We start from the raw sequence: 19,769 nt of genomic DNA, 5'->3' as shown, positions 1-19,769 counted from the left end.
TATATAATGGTAAGACAGAGATTTAGGAACCAGGTTTTAAATTGTAAGACATTTCCAGGGGCAGATGTGGACTCTGACCACAATCTATTGGTTATGACCTGTAGATTAAAACTGAAGAAACTGCAAAAAGGTGGGAATTTAAGGAGATGGGACCTGGATAAACTAAAAGAACCAGAGGTTGTACAGAGATTCAGGGAGAGCATAAGGGAGCAATTGACAGGAATGGGGGAAATAAATACAGTAGAAGAAGAATGGGTAGCTTTGAGGGATGAAGTAGTGAAGGCAGCAGAGGATCAAGTAGGTAAAAAGACGAGGGCTAGTAGAAATCCTTGGGTAACAGAAGAAATATTAAATTTAATTGATGAAAGGAGAAAATATAAAAATGCAGTAAGTGAAACAGGCAAAAAGGAATACAAACGTCTCAAAAATGAGATCGTCAGGAAGTGCAAAATGGCTAAGCAGGGATGGCTAGAGGACAAATGTAAGAATGTAGAGGCCTATCTCACTAGGGGTAAGATAGATACCGCCTACAGGAAAATTAAAGAGACCTTTGGAGATAAGAGAACGACTTGTATGAATATCAAGAGCTCAGATGGAAACCCAGTTCTAAGCAAAGAAGGAAAAGCAGAAAGGTGGAAGGAGTATATAGAGGGTCTATACAAGGGCGATGTACTTGAGGACAATATTATGGAAATGGAAGAGGATGTAGATGAAGATGAAATGGGAGATATGATACTGCGTGAAGAGTTTGACAGAGCACTGAAAGACCTGAGTCGAAACAAGACCCCCAGAGTAGACAATATTCCATTGGAACTACTGACGGCCGTGGGAGAGCCAGTCCTGACAAAACTCTACCATCTGGTGAGCAAGATGTATGAAACAGGCGAAATACCCTCAGACTTCAAGAAGAATATAATAATTCCAATCCCAAAGAAAGCAGGTGTTGACAGATGTGAAAATTACCGAACTATCAGCTTAATAAGTCACAGCTGCAAAATACTAACACGAATTCTTTACAGACGAATGGAAAAACTAGTAGAAGCCAACCTCGGGGAAGATCAGTTTGGATTCCGTAGAAACACTGGAACACGTGAGGCAATACTGACCTTACGACTTATCTTAGAAGAAAGATTAAGGAAAGGCAAACCTACGTTTCTAGCATTTGTAGACTTAGAGAAAGCTTTTGACAATGTTGACTGGAATACTCTCTTTCAAATTCTAAAGGTGGCAGGGGTAAAATACAGGGAGCGAAAAGCTATTTACAATTTGTACAGAAAGCAGATGACAGTTATAAGAGTCGAGGGACATGAAAGGGAAGCAGTGGTTGGGAAGGGAGTAAGACAGGGTTGTAGCCTCTCCCCGATGTTGTTCAATCTGTATATTGAGCAAGCAGTAAAGGAAACAAAAGAAAAATTCGGAGTAGGTATTAAAATTCATGGAGAAAAAATAAAAACTTTGAGGTTCGCCGATGACATTGTAATTCTGTCAGAGACAGCAAAGGACTTGGAAGAGCAGTTGAACGGAATGGACAGTGTCTTGAAAGGAGGATATAAGATGAACATCAACAAAAGCAAAACAAGGATAATGGAATGTAGTCTAATTAAGTCGGGTGATGCTGATGGAATTAGATTAGGAAATGAGGCACTTAAAGTAGTAAAGGAGTTTTGCTATTTGGGGAGCAAAATAACTGATGATGGTCGAAGTAGAGAAGATATAAAATGTAGGCTGGCAATGGCATGGAAAGCGTTTCTGAAGAAGAGAAATTTGTTAACATCCAGTATTGATTTAAGTGTCAGGAAGTCATTTCTGAAAGTATTCGTATGGAGTGTAGCCATGTATGGAAGTGAAACATGGACGATAAATAGTTTGGACAAGAAGAGAATAGAAGCTTTCGAAATGTGGTGCTACAGAAGAATGCTGAAGATTAGATGGGTAGATCACATAACTAATGAGGAAGTATTGAATAGGATTGGGGAGAAGAGAGGTTTGTGGCACAACTTGACCAGAAGAAGGGATCGGTTGGTAGGACATGTTCTGAGGCATCAAGGGATCACCAATTTAGTATTGGAGGGCAGCGTGGAGGGTAAAAATCGTAGAGGGAGACCAAGAGATGAATACACTAAGCAGATTCAGAAGGATGTAGGTTGCAGTAGGTACTGGGAGATGAAAAAGCTTGCACAGGATAGAGTAGCATGGAGAGCTGCATCAAACCAGTCTCAGGACTGAAGACCACAACAACAACAACAACAACAAACATTGTAGATCGCCATGTTACAATTAAGAGAAGGGAGAGGGGTCAAGGTGTACACAACATTAATGTTAACATTTCAAAAAATCCTGTAAAACGGCTTGCAATAATGTGACTGCAAATGTTTATAAAATGACAGTTTAAATAAAATTACGCGAAAGGGTTGTGAAGCAACTATAATAGCTCTGTTGTCAACAGCTGTCAACTTGTACCATGCAGCGTGAGGCGCTGAGCAGCCACATATGAATACTCTATCGGCATACGTAAGGTAACGTTCATTAGGTCCTCTATGGTTGACCATAAAACTGTTTTTCTTAGAATAATAAGCGTTGTAGAATGCCCTGACGCAAATTAAAGACTGGGCCCCCAGCGCCAATCAGCGCGTTCTACCAATGTATTAGACAATAAAAATATCTGTAACACAATGTTTTGTGAAGTAATATACGGGGGTGGGGGACACAAACTGTTACCACCTAGAATAACTCCGAAAGTATGACAGTAGCGGAAAAGTTTGTGGGACAAATACTGCATGGGCCAATGGGGGCCATAAATGACGTTGGCATTTTGTTGCTTGGTGGGGTCGCGCCACAGATTTGAAGGTCAACTTCGTTTTTTGTTAATGGAATGTTATAGTTTGGTACTAATTTTCTGATAGCGGCTATCAAGACGAATTCAATGATATGTAACAGTAAGGTCAATGAAGGTCAAAAAGGTGGCATGAACGTCCATTTACAGAAGGTGTTCGAAGTGATGACCATTGGCATCAGAGCAGTGCTATAATCTTATCATGGATTGAGTGGTATTCTTTATCACTTCGACACATACGCTGACAATTTCCTCTCGTATAACGTGCAAAAAGTAACTATTCGCCGAATACGGCGTAGCCATCCAACGTGCCATTGACATGTAAACACCATTCAGCGGTTTCGCAATACAACACTAATAGGAATGGTAAGACTACTATCGTCGAATCAAACGAGTGTGAATGATGTATTTCTTCGAAGAACAAGTCGATATGCTTCTCTTTTACGGAGAGTGCCCACGAAATTCAGTGAGAGCTCGAGACTTACACGCTGGAAGGTATCCTCAACGTACTCACCCTACACGTCGTACATTTAAATATGTGTACGATAAATTGAGAACAACTGGATCTTAAATGCATCGGAAACATATACGACAAAGGAAAGTTACTAACGAGGAAACGGAAATTGGCACACTTGCCACAGTGGTTATAGATCCTTGTGTTAGTTCGCGTCAAATCGCAAGGGAATCTGGCACGAGGCAGAGTAGTGTTATTAGTGTTCTGCATCGCCATAAATATCATCCTTACCAAATCAGTCTCCACCAAGAATTAACTGGTACGGATTATACGCGTCGCACTGAATTCTGCCGATGGGCTCAACTTCAGATTCAGAGGGATGACACGTTTATTAATTTGATTTTATTTACTGACGAGGCTACATTCACGAACCATGGAAACGTTAATTTGCATAACATACATTATTGGGCAACTGGAAATCCATGTTGGCTGCAGCAAGTTGTACACCAAAAACCGTGGTCGGTGAATGTGTGGTGTGGTATTGTGGAGGACAGAATTACAGGCCCTTATTTCATCGAAGGAAATCTTAACGATAGGAAGTACACCACATTCCTGCAAGAAACATTAGGTCTGTTATTGGAAGAAATACCTTTAGGAACAAGGAACAGAATGTAGTATCAACACAATTGGTGTCCGGTTCATTTTTCGCTGATGGCTAGAAATGAGTTGCAGAGACAGTTCCCAAATAGTTGGACTGGACGCGGAGATATGTCGTGGCCGGCTCGTTCGCCAGACTTGACGCTTCTGGATTTTTTTCTTGTGGGGATTCGTAAAAGACATTGTTTATAAAGACGTTACAGCTACATCTGAAGATATGCGAGAGAGTTTTTTCAGAGCATGTGCGTCGATAGGTACCAATGTGATTAGGAATACCACTCAGTCCATGATAAGAAGATTGCAGCACTGAAATGGACGCTGATGCCAACTCCGTGACCTTCGTTGAGCTTCAAAGACCTTACTGCTACGCATCATTCGATTCGTCTCGATAGCCGCTATCAGAAAATCAGAACCAAACTATAGCATCCCATTAAAAAAAAACAAAGCTGAGCTACATATCTCTGAAGCGACACTCCTTAGCAACAAAAAACATCATATTATGGCCCCATTGTCCATGCAACTTTTGTCCCACAAACTTTTCAGCTCCTATCACACTTTCGTAGTTATTCTTGGTGGCTATAGTTCGTGACTCACCCTGTATTTGTAAAACATTGTAAGTTATTACCATATTGACTGATGAAATCATTTTATACGCTGCAACAATGAAAATTATGATAGTAAACAGAAGAAAACTACAGCGGGTACCGCATACCCAGGGTCGCCAAGTGATGTAGTCCATTTGGCTTCCAAAATTTTAACTTGGTAGCAGTTTGCACTTGTCTTGTGCTCGAGTATGTTGACGTGATACAATGTATCTAATGTTTTTACGTGACTGATATAGCAGTGGTAAGCTAGGAAGCCATATTCTATTCGTCGTAGTACGTGTCTTATTAAAGATGAATTGTATCTTATTTTCATATCGTCTGATATATGTTGCATTTCTGTAGCCTTTGAAAATGACGGAAAATCTAAACTCGTAAAGTTGATGAAAAATAAAAGTGTGGTCAAGACATAAGTAAAGTCATCAACAGTGCATTATAACATTCCCTGCGAGTGTAAAGATATTCGAGAGTGAAGGAAGGGAAGGCTCCTGGAGACGTTGGTGTTAAAGTAGAAAGAGATAAAACTGGAGCCAAATAATGGGGAAGGAACATGGAAAATTACTTCCATAATTCTGGGACTGCATCTGACAGCCCGCAGTGAAGTGTGCGCTGTTCTGAAACTTCCTGGCAGTTTAAAAGTAGGCACCGAACAGGGACTCGAGATTATTACACTCCAATCAACTCCCTGCGCGCAATCTACATCACATTTACACGTATACTCAGCATGCCCCCTTGCGGAGGGTCCTTTGTGTACCACTTTAGCTTTGTCCTTTTTCTCTTCCAGTCGCGAGATTGTTCGCGGGCAAAATGACGGCTGCTAATCCTCTATTCTCTCTAAATTTACCCTCATAGTCTTTTCGCGAGAGATACATAGGAGCAAAGAATATATTCGTTGACTATGCTAATAACGTACGCTCTCTAAACTTCAGCAGTAAACCACAACATGATGCGGAATACCTCTTGCAGCTTCTGCCATTGGAATTGGCTGAGCACGTCCGTGACTCTTACGTGTTTATTAAATGAACCTGTAACGAAACGCGCTGCTCTTCTTTGGATGTTCTCTACTTCCTCTTTTAATCCTAGCTGGTGCGGATCCCATTCTGAAGAGCAATATCCAAGTATTTGTGGAACGACTGTTTTCTGAGATAATTCCTTTGTTGGCGGACTACATTTCCTGAGGATACTGCCAATGAATCTCAGTTTTTCGTGCGCCTTACCTGCGGTCAGTTTTACGCAGTCGTTCCAATTTAGTCGCTCCGTATTCACACTCCTGGATATTTAATGGAAGTAACGGCTTCTAGCGATTGATCTGCAATCGTGTAATCATACAACAAAGTGTCTGTCTACATATACGCAGTACGCTAGATCTGTTTATATTGAAAATCATTTGCCACTCCCTACACGAAGCGTCGAGCCTCTGGAAGTCTGCTTGCATTTCGCTACAATTTTCCAGCGCTGAGACTTCTTTACACGCTGAGTCACGTAAGACAACACACCTTTCACTTCGTGAACGGTTACACCTATCGAAACGCGGTTTTCGGCAAAGATTAGAGCGTGGAGGGCACTTTTTTTTTGTTTTGTTTTGTTTGGTTAAAGTTTTCAGAGCTGGTATCAACGGAGATACTTAAGCAAATACGGTTTTAAAATGGAACTGTATGCTTTTATAACTGCATTCGGTAGCTCTTGAGAACACACAGTGATGTAGTGCCGCTGAAACCTACCGTAAAAGAATTCGAGAAATGTCCTAGAATTTGAGAGCACGGTGGCAGGAATCGGCACAGCTGTACTCTCTTGCTACGCTGTGTATGTCAACACATTTTCCTGTTTACTTGTCTTCACTGCAAGATGGTCATTTCTGCTTTAACATTCCTTGCTTGTACACAAATGAGGACAAATTGGATATACTACTTTCATGTGGTGAACGAAAAGAAATGCCGTAAAAGCAGTACAGCGGTATAGGGAGGGCTATCTATCCTGATCGCCAATGTCCGACGTGCCAGGCAGCTGCTAGAATTATTAAGACGATAGTGCGGAGAGGCCGACTGAACGTCAAAAGCAGGACAAGAATGAAGACTGCAACTTACAGAGAACACGAAGAAGCTGTTCTGCCTACGACGGTAATGATTCCGCACAGCTGTACGAGACCTGTTGCCAAGAAATATGGAATCAGGCATCCTACATCGACAGAATTTCCATCCCTGTCATCTGTCACTCCATCAGGCATTCGATCACTGTGATTTCGAACGTCGTACACAGTTTTGTCGGTTTGCTCTTCATCAACTGAGCCGGCCGGGGGTGGCCGAGCGGCTCTAGGCTCTACAGTCTGGAACCGCGCGACCGCTATGATCGCAGGTTCGAATTCTGCCTCGGGCATGGATGTGTGTGGTGTCCTTAGGTTACTTAGGTCTAAGTAGTTCTAAGTTCTAGGGAACTGATGACCTTAGAAGTTTAGTCCCATAGTGCTCAGAGCCATTTCATCAGCTGAGAGACCACCCTACGTTTTTCCAACGAGTGCTCTTATCGCTGAAACAAAATTCACTGACCACGCTAATGTAAATTTGCATAACATACACTACTGAGCAGCGGGAAATCCACACTGGCTTTGTCAGGTGCAATATCAACGGCCGTGGAGCGTCAACGTATGGTGCGGTATCGTAGGAAATTACATTTTGGGATCTTTCTTCATCTCAGGCAGTCAAATGGACATCCGTACGCACACTTTCTGACGAACATTCTGCTGGGTCTTCTAGAAGAGGCACCACTGGATATTTGACAGTGTATATGGCTGCAACACGACGGTTGTCAAGTTCATTAGTCCAGTGTTGCAACGAAAATACTGAATGAGAACTTTCCTGGACTTTGGACTGGACGAAATTCTGTTGTCAAATGACCTGCGAGGCCGCCCAATTTGACTCCTCTTGATTTCTTTCCTTGGAGAGTGGTTCAAATGGTTCTGAGCACTATGAGACTTAACATCTATGGTCATCAGTCCCCTAGAACTTAGAACTACTTAAACCTAACTAACCTAAGGACAGCACACAACACCCAGTCATCACGAGGCAGAGAAAATCCCCGACCCCGCCGGGAATCGAACCCGGGACCCCGGGCGTGGGAAGCGAGAACGCTACCACACGACCCTTGGAGAGTGCTCGAAGATACAGTCTGTGACGAAGTCCCTTTGACACCAGCCGATGTGTGTTGTCGAATCGCCAGTGGGTGCTCTACCATATCATCCACTGTACTTATATCTGTTCGTCGTTCTTCCTAACAGCGATTGCAAATGTGCCTGTTCAAACTGTTGACCATGGATTGAAAATCCATGAGCCATTTAGATGAGTACTGCTGGAGGAAGAGCATTCCTAAAGGTTATTGTTTATTTCTTGCATTTATGAAAGTTGTCAACAAAATGTACAAGCCTCGTTTTGTTTGTTAGGTGTTGGTGGGTCTGATACTTTATTCTTGTTTTGCGTTGCGTTTTTTTATGTTACTGTATTGTGCGAGTTTTACTTTTTTGGTTTCTCTGGAGGGAGGTTTTTCTGTCCTTTTAAAATTTTCTGGTTACAATGGTGGGCCGAGGGGTATTGCTGTTTCTTTGCCGGAGGGTTTATGTGATTGACTCGTGGTTTCATTTTTTTCTTTTTTATTTTAAAAGTTTGCGTCTGATTGAGGGCGGGTGGTAGGGAACAACTGATTTGGGTGGTACCTCATTCGTGCCAGACAGTTTGCGTTTCTTATTATTTTTTTTCATTTGTTATTCTGGATTTTGCTTCTTTTGTTACAGTTTCACCTTCTAACATTATTATTTTCTGTTGTGTCCTTATTTTGTTCTTGTCAGCCTCGATCTTTGACTCCTTTGGAAGTTCATATGCGGTAAGTTTCTTTTTATGTAGCCACTTTTATGTTTTCCTTACCGTTGTTTCTGCTACACTCCTCTTATTTTTACTGTCACTCCTGGTGTATCGATTTTACTGAGTGTTATTTGGAGCTATTGTAGTTGGTGTGACTTTCGTGTAGTATAGTTATGGGTTGCAAGGCTAGGTCATTTTAGCGTTTTATTTCTTTGCGTGTGCAGTAATGTGCGTAGGGATTTTCATTTTTTGAAAGTCTAGTCGTATTCTGTAGTTCATTAACAAGATAATTTTTAAGCACGTTTCTGATATGTTATACGATTTTTGCGCAACAAACAGCAGTATTGGAATCCGTAACTACAAACGACGTCCTACATAGGTTGCTTCTAGTTACCGATTCCAACTATTCGACGGTTCATTATTTACACCGTTTTTGCAGTACGTGCGGAAAATATAATATATGCACTCGTAATTACTCTCGTTTTCTTAGTTACTATAGTCATCTTCCACTCGTTTAACTGAAATTCGCTCGTAAATAATAGTCGCGTTAAATGTATTATTTTATGGCATACTACATTCGTTTGTTTACAACTATGATCCGTTCCATCTATAGATAGTCCATTGGAGCATCTTCGCCTTACGTATGACGTCATTGGTCAAAGCTGACGGGTGGTATCGGACACTAGAATTTATCCGTGTTCGTATTTATAACCTTCCAAAGATATCAACAGATTATCTATTTTTTAAGAGTCAATTAAAGTGTTATTAAATGAGTTATTTACATGAAATAGTTACAAATTATTCTGGTGCTCAGGTGTTTAGATTAAAAACATAAATGGTGCATTTTACAAAAAACTACAAGTGTCAACCAAGTGAAATAGCTGGATTACAAAGTGTTGAATATGACCTTGCATAATATTGGGGCTAAAAAGTGCAAATCTGTAAATTACGTGAGTATACAGTACAAAAGTATTATTAAACTTATTTGTTTTTCATACTAAGTGTAGTGAATAATCAGGTTTTCCTGGCCAAATTTTACAACGAGCAATTTCGTAGTCACATATGTTGACACTTTGAATAAGCCTATGTGAGCAAAACATAACAGTTCCTAATGAAGTATTCTTGTTAAAACAGTTAAATAAATGTACCATGCTTTTACAATCTCTTTTGGATCGAAATATTATATATTAATGACATTGAAAAACATCGCATCATAATTGCACCCATACGAAATTTAAGTAATTTGAGTTTAATTTACTGAAAAATCGTAATATTTCCTCAGTAACGTATTCTTCCATACTTCTTTTCCCTCCTATCGGGATCATTACATACATCTTCCGTGACTCAGCCTGTATATACAGCGGCATCATCCGCGAAAAGCCTCTTGGAACTTCCGACATTGTCTGCATGTAGTGTGCGAACTGGAGTACTGACACCACTTTCGGAACTCACGTGTCTCTTTCCGCTGATTTCAAGTGATTTTTTACAGTCGCCTTCCGTAAGGCCCGTCTGTCCCTGCCCGTTGGTACATCATGTATGCATGGATTTGGTTTAGCTGCGGTTGCTGCTTCGCATTTCCACTTCACAGTCACATCACAAACAGTCGAAGGGTAGAAATGTCCCTGACGCGTCTGTCACTCAGGTGAGATGCGTAGTCTCTGAGCTTCCTGATCGACCCTTCTGCTGTTACCGCTTCTCTGTTGACTACGTAATTCTCCACATCTCCTTTTATTCTGCCGGCGCCTCTCGTGACATATAGTGATCAATTTGGCATTACATCGGGATGTCCGGATACTTCTGATCAGATAGTGTATGCTTCATTTATAGAGCTTACTTTAGTCTTTATTTACGATAGCAAGAGATTCAGAATTGCAAGAGGGATCAGGCAAGGATGTTCCATATCACCAAACTATTCTCAGCAGCTCAAGAGGATATTTTAAGTCTTCTTTACGGAGAAAACGAAGAAGGGAACATGTGTTAATGGGTGGAAAGGTCTTGGCGCATCATGTGCTATCCGCCCCGATCTCCGTTTGCTCGCGAGACACCCGCGGATTTTACCCAAGTAGGGGAGATTTATGTACTTTGATACACTTTACAAACTTCGCCTCGTAATGCAGTCTTTTTGAAATTAAAAAACTTCACCTGAATATTAAGATTTTTTTGCAAAACGAAAATATGTTTCAAGGTACAAGATGGTCATGTACCTAGGAGCAAATATTCGATTGCAGTTTAAAATAGTTGCAATAGAGAAAATCTTGCCAGTACTATTTTCAGTAGTGTATGTATTATATTATTGCTCTGCTACACATCAGTACTCAGTAAGCAAAATAAAATTAAGCAGAAGCATTATAAAAAAACAATTACAAGTTAAATACATTCTGGACTAGAAGATATTGGAAAGTAAGACATATTTCCATTTTTAGGATGGGTAAAATTGGTAAGACATTAGAGAAACTCAGTTCCTTTGCAAATATCACATATTCCATGATAAAATACCGTCTTTTGTTTCAAGGTACAAGCTGATAAACGACCGACAAAGTATGATTTTACTTTCCAATGTTATATAAATAGCTTTAAAAATATATAGTATTTTACTCACCATAAAATTCTATACCTGAAGAATTAACTATGTATATTCCATACAGCTTTAACGTATTAAACAGCACTTAAATATATGGAACGCTAAGCATTTACAAATGCTACACAAAAGACACCTTCATATCTAACAAGATCAAAACTGTAGAAAATGGCGGTCTCTAGTGTGCATCCCTTCCACAGAATATGTATATCTGTGGAGTGAGCATACTCTGCTCGCGTGTTCTCAACATAACACCGGCCTAGTCATCTTATTTTGGGAGGAAGCTTCTTGTCTACAATTTGCGGTAATAGCGAAACTTGAATATTACACGAATTCGCCTTGATAGCGAAACTTGAATATTACACGAATTCGCCTTGTTTCATGTACGTTTCTGGACGTTTGAGTTTTGTTAACAGCTATTGTGCAACATTGTCGTTCCTACGGATGTAGAGAGAAGTATGTGAAAGGTCGGTTATTTTTCATAGGTGTGTGCAACAAGTGTATGATCGCAATTGTCATATTAATATCAGGCACTTCATACCTGGAAATATTTCGAGACACGGTAACAACGCAAAAAATATTATTGGCTGTCACTTCTTTTATTACTCCAAAATTCGAGCATTGATCTTGTATTTTTTATTTCTTTGTGCGTAGTGTATGGTTTTACTTTTCTGCTGGGGTAGCGAAAAATTGTCTTGTATTGTAGAGATAATTTCTGTGATTTTATGGCCATGTGTTTACGAGACAAGAGCTGGATAAATTTAGAAGTGCGATTGAGTAAACCGACAATCACTGTATATATACTGGTGCTATGTTCAAATAGATAAAATTTATACATGGTAGTCTGACGAATTTCCTCCATTTTACACAGGTTCTCAAACCCGTGTGTGTATCTAAAGATTTCTGCATGAAACAGTTTCCTACTCTGTGTCATTGTAAGGTAATTAATTAGAACAGTTTCGGAAGTATGAATCAGTGCAACAAACAACGTAAAAAATATTATTGGCTGTCACTTCTTTTATTACTCCAAAATTCGAGCATTGATCTTGCATTTTTTATTTCTTTGTGCGTAGTGTATGGTTTTACTTTTCTGCTGGGGTAGCGAAAAATTGTTTTAGATATTTTACTTGTCTATAAAGAGCAGATGGGTCAATAAACAAAAACTGAAAATAATAATGTAAAAGAAGGTGGTGCAAACTGCAACTATTTCATAGTTCCAAATGCGTTGTTTCTTTGTGACACTTCGGCGACGTATACAGTGTCATTGTAACTTAATTAATTAGAACACGGATTCGACAAAACGAATAAGTGCAACAGAAAACGTAAAATAATATTGTTGGCTGTCATTTCTTATCCTGTTACGGAAAAAAACGTAAATAAAGTGGAATCTGATCTGTGATACTGTGGCGAAGAAGCACAGTAACATTTCTCGTCACATCTTTAAGCCAACTTCATTTTGTGGCGTCAAATTGTTAAAATGTCTGTAAAACGCATATACAAAGTTTCGCGGTGACCTATCTGTAGCACCGAAGTAACAACACTCAACATACACTAAGCGGTATATTAGCTAAAAACGCGCCGTCCCATTGTCACGTAACTTGAGCTGCAGTAGATGTTGCGGACAGAATTCTCGTTCTGCTCATCCGAATGCTCACTCCATAGATATTTATACTCTATAATTCCTTCATGTGATTCTAAAATCAGTCAATATACTGACGTCGCAAACAAAACATCGCGTGTTTCTTGGTATACTATCCTCTACACAACACTATCCCATACAGGTCGACGTATAGTGAAGGCTTTAAAGACACAGTTGTGGTCTGGAACTAAAGGCTTCACTTGCTTTACCTCACACTCCCTATGGATACTGATGTATTTTTATATTTACTGATTTACATGTCATGCGGACAATGGTGATGTAACATCTGTGTGACTTTCATGTTTCCAGATATACCAGTGTTACAGAACAGACAGTTTTTTCGCAACCCAGTATAGCAGCAGTCAATAAGCGCAAACATGTTGCCATGTGATATTTACACGGTGTATTTGCTGACCCTCTTGCGATATCGACCCTCCTGTAGCTATGGAGCGCAATTGCTGTTGCCACAACAGTGCAGCACAAAAACAGCGAAAAGTTCTGTGTTCACCACTCTTAATGTGGTTCACAATTTTGGTTTTTCTGTGTCCCTGCAGGGCCAGAGAGGCTAGACAGTAGAAAAAAATGCATTTATCAAGTTTAGACAGTAAAGTGTGTCCGGATAAAGCTTGCCGTATTCATTCAAGCAAGATAAGACCATACGGAGTACCAAATCAGGTATATGAGTAGTTCGGTGAATGTTTGACTAATAGACCTCATTGCATGACGACCGTTCTTCAGAAACAATAATACCATCAGATGTGCCCCCAGGAAGCGTAATAGGATTCTCTCACCATTTCTGCCAAATAATGACAGTAAAGTCAGCTGCAGAAACAATTCCTGAACTGTAGGCCTGGAAAAGACTTTTATCAAAAATCAAAATACAGGATTTTTCAAAAGAACTAGCAAATCAAAATTGTGAGGAATTGTATAGAGAAAATAACGTAAATGAGAAATTCTCTAAGTTCTGATCCTAATTTGCATGGAACATTGAACAGAAATTTCCAAAAATAGCCACAGGAGTAGCAATAACACATAAAACCAAATGCACAACAGTAGGCAATAGAAAGTCCTTCCAAATCCTTAAATACCCCAGTTCCATGATAAAAGTATCATAATGAGCCTCAGTTCTTAAATTTCTGCCACCGGTGCAAATGATTTATGTAGGGTCTGATTGCTACAGAAAAAGTCGTTTAATGACAAAGTAATATACAATGCAGACAATAAAAACAAATCAGTCTGGAAGAAGTTAAAAACGAAACAGGGAGACAAGAACATACGTTTATCGTGTTGCTAAGAGAGAGGATGAAGTAATGTATGACCCATATCACCTAGGAAACTATGTGAGTGGGCAGTTTTCAAATCTTGCAGAGAAATTACAACAAAAATTCACCAAACATGTAAATGACTTGTAAATATGAATGTAGTAGGTGCGATGATGTTATTATAGATCACAGGGCATGAGCTCAGTAAAGCTGTACAAAACTTAAAAAATAAAAACCTCAAAAATAAAATTCAAGGGAGAAGTTTCTGAACCTTATCAAATTAGGACAGGATTGAGACAGGGGGACGGATTGTTCCCACTCCTCTTTAACCTGGTGCTGGACAAGATTATCAAGAGGTGAGAGAAAGAAATACCTGGAATAAATTTGGGAACAGAGGACAAACCAATCAACATCAAATGCCTTGCTTTTGCGGATGACCTAACAATAATTACGCGGACTCCCCAGGAGGCCAAACATGCCATGTATAAACTTCATGAGGTTGCCATCAAAACCGGACTCCATATTTCTTACGATTAAACACAGTTCATGGACTCCGAAAGTTCAAAACAGAAACCACTTGCAACAAAATATGATGACCTCAAACAAGTTAAGTACTTCAAGTACTAGGGTGCAATGATCAGCAACACTGGCAACGAAAAAGTAGCTCACAAAACACGAGCAGAAAAATTATGTAAAGCTGGAACACATACAATAAGAAATCGCTATCCATCCAAGCCAAACTTCACCACTATCATGCAGTCACTCTTCCAGAAGCGCTCTACGCAACTGAATCATCATCATCATTAACCATCAACATCAAGGAAATTGAGAAAATGGAAAGGCAAATACTCAGGAAAATATTTGGACTCAAGATTCAAAATGGTATCAGGATGCGCCAAAGCTCTGAAGAACTGTACTCAAGAACTGAACGTTACACGTTAGTTGCACGGTAAAGTCGATTGAAATTCTGCAGACATTTAGCAAGAATGTACGCCTCTAGAGTGACCAAGAAAATCTTCCTTATCATCAAAGGAACTAGACAAACCAGGGCACGCTGGCTAACAGAAACCCAAAATGACCTCACGGAACTCAGTATTGGCCCACTAGAAACCACACGGACTGTGTACAGACAGAAAATCAACTCTCATAAGTCCACAACCAAAAACCCGACGGAAAAGAATCTGAAATTGAAAAACGCATGGACACAAGAAAGAAGACCGGTCCATAGTGAAAGGATGAGGAAGTTTTGGGAAGAAAAGAAAACAAGAAAGCTAAGAACACCAGTGCTCCTTAGAGGGCGAAACGAATAAATAATAATAGTAATACAGTAATAAAAAGCCAGTAGGCTTAGATGAAATACCAGTATGTGTGCTGAAACAGAATGCACTAACTTCTTAACAAACGTAATTCGCATCAAGGACGTTTTCAGAGTATTGAAAACAGGTAAGAATTTTGTCTATGCTAAAGGAAGGCACTACAGAAGACATGGAAAACTGATGGCCCATTTCACTGCCGTTATCGTTCTACGAAAATAATGCTAATGAATTACTCAAATAAATATGAAATTCTCATTGGAATGGTACGATTAGAGAGTCAGACATAGTAGATTTCTCAAAATTGGCATTTGATGCTCTTGACAAAGTTGAGTGTATCACAGGTATATTCAGGTATATTCCTAGATCTTTTTCAGGCTTTGGATACTCTTGACTACAAAATATTTCTTCAATCTCAGTGAACCGGTGGGCCTTCGTTCTTAACAACTGGGCTTGTTTTCCGATTTATTCACAGTGGTTTGCCTTGGAATGTTATATTTCCTTGCAGCTTCCATCTGGCCAGTACATCCAGTAGTAATTACTACTAACTTTTTTCTGCAGTGTTCATTCGAATTACGGGTATTTGTGTAATATTTCCGAGTACTTGGTTTGAAAGATTTCTGCTGTCACATTTCTGTAGAAGGAGAACATAGTAAGCGTACTGTGCCATTTAACTTGATGGCTAAAGGGAGGCTTAGAATAAATATTTAAGTCTGTTTATTGTTTAGCCTACGGTAATTTTTGAATAATTAGGAATGAGTGACATCAAAAGTTGTGCAGTCGTTTGCAACAAGTTTGTTTAACTATTCATACATGAATTTCCAAATTTGTGCTCAAATAAATGCCAGTATCGTTAGGCCCAACCATCAAAATCAGGGAATTCGTGCTGGACCAAGACATTGTCTCAATTTTAATCTTGATTTATTATTCTAGTTTCGATCTGGTAAACATATAACCATGATCTTGCCCTAACTTTGTACCAGTACATTGTTATCCTAAGAGGAGCGTGAATCTGCAGCTAGTTACATCATAGTGGTTATGTCGATACAGTAACGAATAATTTCAGATCAAATTGCATCAATGTAAACTACAAGGATAATGGAATTGTTAAAAAAAAAAAGTTATGAAAGACATCATCACTTGCACTTACAATCATAAACAGAAATCGCCATTGTCAGAAGTTTTCTTCGCACTCGGCACAAGTCAAAGAACTTAAAAGGAAATACGAATTATATTTAAATCTATTATTTTCGTCCAAAATAATGTCAGTAGATGGAGCCCCAGCCATCTGAAACAAAAGTAATACCAGTTGATTGGTGAAAAGCTACAATGGTTGATTGTAACGCATTAGCAGTGGAATCATGTTTTCAGCGATCTCAAATTTATGAAACTGACTTTGCGTCTAAGAGCTGGCGTGCCCGGTGAGGGATGAGGAGGGGGGGAGGGGGGGGGGGGGGGGGGCAGGAGACGGAGAGGGCAGACGATCCCTACTGGAATCTGCAAAATACGTATTTTATTCCGAATGGCATTCTTAGCATTTTCTGAAAATGATTGTTTCTGATGTTACTAAACCCCAAAGTTAGCGTTTTCGAGTGCGACGGGATGCTGTAGCAAGCACTGCTTTTAAGTTGGATTAGCTTGGTTGTGAGAATGTTTACGGTAAATTACAGCAGTTTCCTTGGGTCGGCGGCGCTTTCAGTACTGTTTTCCAGCCACGGTGAATGCGGACCTTTTGAGGAAATTTCCGAAATAGAGTTCCTATTCTTTTCAACACAGTCGCAGCATGCAGGCATCGTATTACTAACTGCACAGTGCGTTTTGATATGACTATACAACAACTTATTACACTGAAGGACTGCACTCGTTCAGTTCTAGTATGTGAAGAGTCGGTTATAAGGCTCAATATCATTTTTTAAAAATATTTCGGACATTTGTTATAAATCTTATTTATTTTATAAATTTATTTCGTACTTCTCCACTCAGAATAGTGTCAGAGGCATTTTCTGCTGGTTATTTGTGTTGACAGGAAATAGGGTTTCTTCTGTGGATCTGATTTTCTTCTGTGTCATATTTTTAATTTTTCAGTATCAAACTGACATAATTGACGTATGAATATAAGTACACTTTGCAAATATTTTCTAATTCTATTTCGTAACTGTTGGATTTAATGTCATTTCAAAACATGTACTTCACAAATACTAGTGAAATATGCTTACCTTTTAGGTGTAAAAGTAATGTGATCTTCCAAAACATATTCAAGGGATGGTTGTCAAACGTTGGAGGTACAAATTGTGGGCACTCCTGTCGAATTAAGGACACAAGACGTTTCTCACACTCATTGGCAATTTTAGAATCTTGCCTCCTGTTGTACGAATTTATGCAGACGCGTATGCCTCTACGATCTACGAATCAACGACTATGAAGAAAGGGAATACGCCATTCTTAGAGCAATATCTTAAAAAAGGCGAAATATGTCCCTTGTCATAAGAACACCAACAAGGTAGTGATAGTGATGAAATGCTGGGTAAATGGCTACAGAATTTTTCAAGTCCATACACATTTTATACTACGGCCGTATCCGGTAGCCGCAATATAAGCATTGTATTTTGCACATGAATCGCTCAGAGTAGTTAAAGATGTTTGTCTGTTAGTTTTGTCCTTTATGGTGAATGTAGTTTCTCATTCTTTCCGTATAAGTGAAACAGCAACTTACGAAATACATCTCGATCTCGGAACTACGTTGCCAAACGCATTCGATTACCTCACTCGTGCTTCGGCTTGCGACACCTAGATGGCATGACAACCGCTATGTCGACACAGCTCGCCGTCCGCCATTGCTGCGTCATTATCAAGCTTGAAAAGAGGAGACTCTGCCGTCCCTCCGGTATAGCCGTGATCGTCTAGTGGTTAGGACATTGCGTTGTGGCCGCAATAACCCAGGTTCGAATCCTGGTCACGGCAGTGGTAAAACACTGTCACGGCGGAGGTTATTTTAACCGGTGGAGATGCATTGTAAATTTATTATACTTTAAGCTGATATCGAATAAAAGCGTAAATTATTTTCGTACAGCTTAGTTTTCTTCTTAAACACACGGTAATTTTTCCACTAAGGCCCTTATGGCCAAAAATTAATCACTGGTTCTGAAACGTTTTACGTTACAATTTATTATGCGAAATCGAGTTATTAATCTAATGCCGAAAACAATTATGAATTATATATAATTTATATATTTTTTGGATTATTTAATAAATCGGCTCTTTATCGCAGACCTTCGTTGTTTCATAGCACAGCAGCTCCTTTATCTACAAAATTTATGATGTGTGTTGATTGCTGATTTTCATGATAAAACGTGGAAGACAGTACAAAAACTATTAGCAGAGTTATGCTTCATGTTGCCACTATCGACTGCTACACTGCTTGTTCAGTAGACGAATAAAAGAATTATAAAGTTAGAACCCTCAACATCGCAGCGTGTCAGCAATCGTTGGTTAATATATTAAAAAACTAGAAACCCTCCTCGATTGCGAAAATAGCACCTAGTGTTAACCTAGGTTTCGGCGTAGATAACTAAACCTTCTTCAGAACAGTAAAACCCACAAATGCCTAAGAAGTCCTTTGTCAATGATTAAAAGAACACCATAGCTATACATTTTTAAACGAAAAAATGTTCCCCATTTAAATGCGAGTGCTTTTATATATATATACTTTTTTTAGTCGCCTTTTGTACTTCGGCAACCACTGTTGCCACAAATACATCAAGGACACTAATACCAGTTTGTATGTGGACGTGCAGTCCGGAACCGCGCGACTGCTACGGTCGCAGTTTCGAAGCCTGCTTCGGGCATGGATGTGTGTGATGTCCTTAGGTTAGTTAGGTTTAAGTAGTTCCAAGTTCTAGGGGACTGATGACCACAGCTGTTAAGTCCCGTAGTGCTCAGAGCCATTTGACCCATTTGTATGTGGACACCCTCAAAGAGGTCACGCCTATTTGTTGTCACTAGATATAATATATTTCGAACATGAGTGTGGTTCTGAGCTATCTGGTCTAAGTAATTTTCGGAGAAGGCATTTAATAATGTTTCATAGGATGTCTTGTTACACACACCACTAACAAAATTGTAATTTACCCAGATGATTGTCGGGTGATTAAGTCTCGAGTGATGATTACAGTATGACTGAGTAACTTCGGTATAAGCGAACTGAGGTTTTGTCTAAAGGTGAGTTTGGTGGTCGATCGAAGGATCCAATTACAATTTTGTGCCCATTGCTAATACTCAGTCTTGCCCAAACAGTCTTACAAGCATCTTCAGTTTCTGTTTCGGTGGATTTGAATTTCATGTCTACTGCAACAAATACTTCAATACCATTTCCTGTTAGTCCGTCATTATATACATGTTTAAATTTCCCCAAAGATCATACTGTTATTACCTTCAGGTTTTAACAAGTTTTCGGTACTTGGTAGTATGTGGCCTCTGCTGTTTTTTAGGAGTGTTTCAGACTCTGGCTGTTTGTTGTGAACTACTAGGATTTTAATGCTCTCGCCTGTGTGTGTGTGTGGGGGGGGGGGGGGGGGGGGAGGGGG

General features: G+C 39.6%; 1 protein-coding gene and 1 non-coding gene across 2 annotated transcripts in view; both read left to right on the top strand.

Moving 5' to 3' along the window:
* The window catches only part of LOC126458146 (lipopolysaccharide-induced tumor necrosis factor-alpha factor homolog), a 117,992-nt gene that overhangs the window by 9,423 nt on the left and 88,800 nt on the right, over positions 1-19,769 (top strand). The window lies entirely within an intron of this gene.
* Positions 18,076-18,147, top strand: Trnah-gug (transfer RNA histidin (anticodon GUG)). The gene has a single exon. It is a non-coding gene; the product is annotated as a tRNA-His (tRNA).

Source organism: Schistocerca serialis, chromosome 1, assembly GCF_023864345.2.
Source record: "Schistocerca serialis cubense isolate TAMUIC-IGC-003099 chromosome 1, iqSchSeri2.2, whole genome shotgun sequence".
In the NCBI taxonomy this organism is placed as follows: domain Eukaryota; kingdom Metazoa; phylum Arthropoda; class Insecta; order Orthoptera; family Acrididae; genus Schistocerca; species Schistocerca serialis.
This window is presented reverse-complemented; position numbering and strand designations above follow the sequence as displayed.